This window comes from Sorex araneus, chromosome X, assembly GCF_027595985.1.
Source record: "Sorex araneus isolate mSorAra2 chromosome X, mSorAra2.pri, whole genome shotgun sequence".
Taxonomy (NCBI): domain Eukaryota; kingdom Metazoa; phylum Chordata; class Mammalia; order Eulipotyphla; family Soricidae; genus Sorex; species Sorex araneus.
This window is the reverse complement of record NC_073313.1, coordinates 277,357,989-277,363,988: the sequence shown is the minus strand read 5'-3', so window position 1 is coordinate 277,363,988 and position 6,000 is coordinate 277,357,989.

The following is a 6,000-nucleotide window of genomic DNA, read 5'->3' as shown; positions in this document are numbered from 1 at the left end:
CATCTTCAAAACAGCCTTCTCCTATAGCAGTGCTCAGGGGATGGGTATGTCACACAGCTTGAGCTTTTGCCTGTCAAAATATGAACAGGAGAAAAAGTATATTATAGGACACTTAAGATATGTATTATCAGGCTGGATGAGGGTCAGTTGTTGTGATACTTGCCTTGCACATGATTGACCTTGGTCTGCTCCTTAGCATCAGGTCTCCTGAGTATCCCCAGGAATGATCCACGAACCCAGAGCCAGGAGTAATCCCTGAGCAGAACACATTTTTCAAAACCACAAACAAAAATTAAACACTAACAAATGCAAAATATATATTCTCTATCCTTTTTTTTTCTTTTTTATAATTTATTTATTTTTAATTAGAGAATCACCGTGAGGGTACAGTTACAGATTTATACACTTTTGTGCTTATACTTCCCTCATACAAAGTTCGGGAACCCATCCCTTCACCAGTGCCCATTCTCACCCACCCGTAAACCCGGCGTCCCTCCCACCCTCCCCACTCCCATCTCCCCCCCACCCCACCCTGCCACTGTGGCAGGGCATTCCCTTCTGTTCTCTCTCTCTAATTAGCTGTTGTGGTTTGCAATAAAGGTGTTGAGTGGCCGCTGTGCTCAGTCTCTAGCCCTCATTCAGCCCGCAACTCCCTTCCCCCACATGGCCTTCAACTACAATGTAGTTGGTGATCGCTTCTCTGAGTTGCCCTTTCCCCGGAACGTGAGGCCAGCCGCGAAGCCATGGGGTCAACCTCCTGGTACTTATTTCTACGGTTCTTGGGTATTAGTCTCCCACTCTGATATTCTATATACCATAGATGAGTGCAATCTTTCTATGTCTGTCTCTCTCTTTCTGACTCATTTCACTCAGCATGAAACTTTTCATGCCCATCCACTTAACTACAAAATTCTTGACTTCCTTTTTTCTAACAGCTGCATAGTATTCCATTGTATAGATGTACCAAAGTTTCCTCAACCAGTCATCCGTTTTGGGGCATTCGGGTTTTTTCCAGATTCTGGCTATTGTAAACAGTGCTGCGATGAACATACATGTGCAGATGTTGTTTCGATTGTACTTTTTTGCCTCTCTGGGATATATTCCCAGCAGTGGTATTGCTGGGTCAAATGGGAGCTCAACCTCTAGTTTTCTGAGAGTCGTCCATACTGTTTTCCAAAAGGGCTGAACTAGCCGGCATTCCCACCAGCAGTGTAGAAGGGTCCCTTTCTCCCCACATCCTCTCCAACAGCGGTTGCTTTTGTTCTTTTGGATGTGTGCCAGTCTCTGTGGTGTGAGGTGGTATCTCATGGTTGTTTTGATCTGCATCTCTCTGATGATTAGTGATGCAGAGCACTTTTTCATGTGCCTTTTGGCCATTCGTATTTCTTCCTTGGTAAAGTTTCTGTTCATTTCTTCGCCCCATTTTTTGATGGGGTTGGATGTTTTCTTCTTGTAGAGTTCAACCAGTGCTTTATATACCATTGATATCAACCCCTTATCTGATGGGTATTGTGTAAATATCCTTTCCCATTCTGTGGATAGTCTTTGGATTCTGGTCACTGTATCTCTTGCGGTGCAGAAGCTTTTTAGTTTAATGTAGTCCCATTTGTTTATCTCTGTTTTTACTAGATTGCTTAGTTCCGTGTCACCTTTGAAGATACCTTTATCTTCAATATCGTGGAGGGTTTCGCCGACCTTGTCTTCAATGTACCTTATGGTTTGTGGTCTAATGTTGAGGTCTTTAATCCATTTTGATCTGACTTTTGTGCATGGTGTCAGGTCAAGGTCTAAACCCATTTTTTTGCATGTGGTTGTCCAGTTGTGCCAGCACCATTTGTTAAAGAGGCTTTCCTTGCTCCACTTCACATCTCTTGCTCCCTTATCAAAGATTAGATGATCATACATTTGGGGTTGTGTGTAGGGATATTCCACCCTGTTCCATTGGTCTATGGCTCTGCCTTTGTTCCAGTACCATGCTGTTTTAATTGTTACTGCTTTGTAGTAAAGATTGAGGTTGGGGAGGGTGATGCCTCCCATCATCTTTTTCCCAAGAATTGTTTTAGCTATCCTTGGACGTTTGTTATTCCATATGAATTTTAGGATTGCTTGATCCATTTCTTTGAAGAGTGTCATGGGTATACTTATAGGGATCTCATTGAATCTGTATAATGCTTTAGGGAGTATTGCCATTTTGACAACATTGATTCTCCCTATCCACGAGCAGGGTATATGTTTCCATTTCCTCATGTCCTCTTTGATTTCATGGAGTAGCATTATGTAGTTTTCTTTGTAAAGGTCTTTTACTTCCTTGGTTAAGCTGATTCCGAGGTACTTGATTTTCTGGGGCACGATTGTGAATGGGATTGCTTTTTTCATGTCCCTTTCCTCTGCCTCATTGTTTGCATATATGAAGGCCATGGATTTTTGGGTATTGATTTTGTAGCCTGCAACTTTACCGTATAAGTCTATTGTTTCTAAGAGTTTCTTAGTAGAGGTTTTAGGCTTCTCTAGATATAGTATCATGTCGTCTGCAAATAGTGAGAGTTTGATTTCTTCCCTTCCTATCTGGATGCCCTTAATCTCTTTTTCTTGTCTAATAGCTATCGCAAGTACTTCCAGTACTATATTGAAGAGGAGTGGTGAGAGTGGGCATCCTTGTCTTGTGCCCGATCTCAGAGGAAAGGCCCTTAGTTTTTCCCCGTTGAGGATTATGCTTGCCGTAGGCTTGTGATAGATGGCTTCGACTATCTTGAGGAAAGTTCCTCCAAACCCCATTTTGGCGAGGGTTTTCATCATGAAAGGATGTTGGATCTTGTCAAATGCTTTCTCTGCATCTATTGATATGATCATATGGTTTTTGTCTTTACTTTTGTTGATATGCTGGATTATGTTGATTGATTTCCGAATGTTAAACCATCCTTGCATCCCTGGGATGAATCCCACTTGGTCGTGATGTATGATCTTTTTGATGAGTTGTTGGATCCTATTTGCTAGTATTTTGTTGAGGATCTTCGCATCGGTGTTCATCAGGGAAATTGGTCTGTAATTTTCTTTCTTAGTGGTGTCTTTGTTTGCTTTTGGTATTAGGGAGATATGTGCTTCATAGAAACTGTTTGGGAGAGTTCCTGTTTTTTCAATTTCCTGGAAAAGTTTGAGGAAAACAGGCAATAGGTCTTCTTTAAATGTTTGGAAGAATTCGCCAGTGAAACCATCTGGGCCTGGGCTTTTGTTTTTGGGGAGGTTTTTGATTACCGTTTCAATTTCCTTAACATTGATGGGTCTATTCAGGTATTCCAGGTCTTCTTTCTTCAGTGTTGGGAGATTGTAGGAATCAAGGAATCCATCCATTTCTTTTAGGTTCTCCTTTTTTGTGGCGTAAAGACCTTCAAAGTAGTCTCTAATGATCTTTTGAATCTCACTGGTTTCTGTTATGATGTCCCCCTTTTCATTTCTGATTCGATTTATTAGGGTTTTCTCTCTTTCTTTCTTTGTGAGTCTTGCTAGCGGTTTATCAATGTTATTTATTTTCTCAAAGAACCAACTCTTTGTTTCATTGATCTTTCGGATTGTTTTTTTGGTTTCGATGTCATTAATTTCTGCTCTAATTTTTATTATTTCTTTCCTTCGGTCTGGTTTGGAGTCCTTTTTCTGGTCCTTTTCTAAGGTCTTGAGTCGTGAAGTCAGGCTATCTATGTGGGTCCTTTCTTCCTTCCTGAGGAATGCTTGGAGAGCTATAAATTTTCCCCTTAACACGGCTTTAGCTGCGTCCCATAGGTTTTGGTAGCTCGTGTCTTCATTCTCGTTAGTTTCTAAGTATCTTTTGATTTCTTCCTTGATTTCCTTCCTGACCCACTCATTGGCCAACATTGAATTGTTTAGTTTCCAGGTGTTTGATTTGATTTTCCGTGTTTGTGAGTGGTTAGCTTCTATCTTCAGCGCATCGTGGTCTGAAAAAATGGTTGATACAATTTCTATTTTTCCGATTCTATTGAGGTATGTTCTGGGGCCCAGTACATGGTCTATTTTAGAAAATGTTCCATGTGCACTGGAAAAGAATGTGTATTCTTTCTTTTTGGGGTGTAAGGCCCTGTATAGGTCTATTAGGCCTCTCTCTTCTATTTCTTCTTTCAGAGTCAGTGTTTCCTTGTTGAGTTTTGTTCTTGTGGATCTATCTAGAGGCGATAAGGCCGTATTGAAGTCTCCGACTACAATTGTGCTGTTAGTGATGTCCTCTTTGAAGTCTGTTAGGAGTTGTTTTAAATATTTAGCCGGTCGTTCGTTAGGAGCATATATGTTTAAGAGTGTGATTTCTTCCTGTTGTACATATCCCTTGATAAACAGAAAATGACCTTTGCTGTCCCTTTTGATCTTTTTCATCCTAAAATCTATGTTGTCGGATACCAGGATGGCCACTCCAGCTTTTTTAAGGGGGTTGTTTGCTTGGAGGATTGTTTTCCATCCTTTGACTTTGAGTCTATGTTTACTCTGTTTGTTCAGGTGTGTTTCTTGCAGGCAACAGAATGTTGGGTTTAATTTCCGGATCCATTTAGCCACTCTGTGTCTCTTGATAGGTGCATTTAGGCCATTGACATTGAGAGAGATTGAGATTATTGTGATGTGGTTTTGTGTCATCTTTCTGTGGGATTTGTTATTCTTATGGGGCTCCTCCTTGTCTTACAGTAGCCCCTTTAGACCTTCTTTCAAGATTGGTTTTGAGTCTATGAAGGACCTGAGCTGTTGTTTATCCGAGAAGTAGTGTATGGTTCCTTCGAGTTTGAGTGAGAGTTTAGCCGGATAAAGTATTCTTGGTGAGGCATTCATTTTGTTGAGTTTTTTCACTATGTCCCACCATTGTCTTCGGGCTCAGAGGGTTTCTTCTGACAGATCGGCCGTAAATCTGAGGGGTGCTCCTTTGTATGTGATTTCCTTCTTTGACCTTGCTGCTTGCAGAATTGTGTCTCTATCCATGGTATCCGCCATTCTGACTATGATATGCCTTGGGGTCTTTTTATTCGGGTCTCTTTTTGCTGGTACTCTTCAGACTCCTTGTATCTGGATGCCTGCCTTGTCCAGCTCTGGGAATTTCTTAGCAATGATATCTTTGACTGTGTTTTTTTCATTGGGGTTGCTTCCCTGCGGTTCTGGTACTCCAATGATTCTTATGTTGTTCCTCTTGAAGTCATCCCCCAGGGCTCTGATTCGCTCTATAGCCATTTTGAGGTCTTTGGCCATGATTTGTTGTTGTCTATAAGCTTTCTGCAGCTCATCTTCCAGATCACTGATTCTGTCTTCGGCTGTAGTCATTCTACTGTTGAGGGCTTCTAGTGAGATTTTTATTTCATCTACCGATTCCTTTATTTGTGAGACTTCCGTTCGAAGGTTTGAAATTTCTGCTCTCATTTCTGCTCTCATTTCTTCCTGTATTTTCTTGGTAGACCGTTCCAGCACTTCATTCATCTCCTCCCTTAATTTATTGGATGTCTGTTCCATATTTGCTTGGAGTAGGTCGAGTCTCCTCCAGATTTCCTCTCTGAATTGTTTATCTGAGAGGTCGTAGATGTTGGGAGCCTCTTTTGAGGTTTCTAGTATCTTTTCTTCTCCCTCTCTTCCTGGAGGGGATTTTCGCTGCTTCTTTATATTGTTATGGAAGTATAGGATTGGAACTTTGTAGGTGTTTATTCCTCCTACCTCTTGCTGAGAGAAAGAGGGGCTCTGTTTGTGCTATTTCTGATGGCAGCTTTATTCCTATTCTAGAAGTCTTCCTTACACTCAGCCTTTTCTTTGTATTTGATGTTGGGGCTTTAATGAAGACTTAAGGCTAAGTTGTCTTTACAAAAGCTTTGCTAAGCTTCTCTTATTCACTGATAATTTTTCTAAACTTAGAGCTAATAGGCTAGGTCGCATAAGTTTATGAGATGTGTTAAACCGATTTTCAAAGCAAGAAGACCATACCTAATGTGCTAAGGTAGGAAATAATATCTGCGGGCTCGTTAGTGGCTG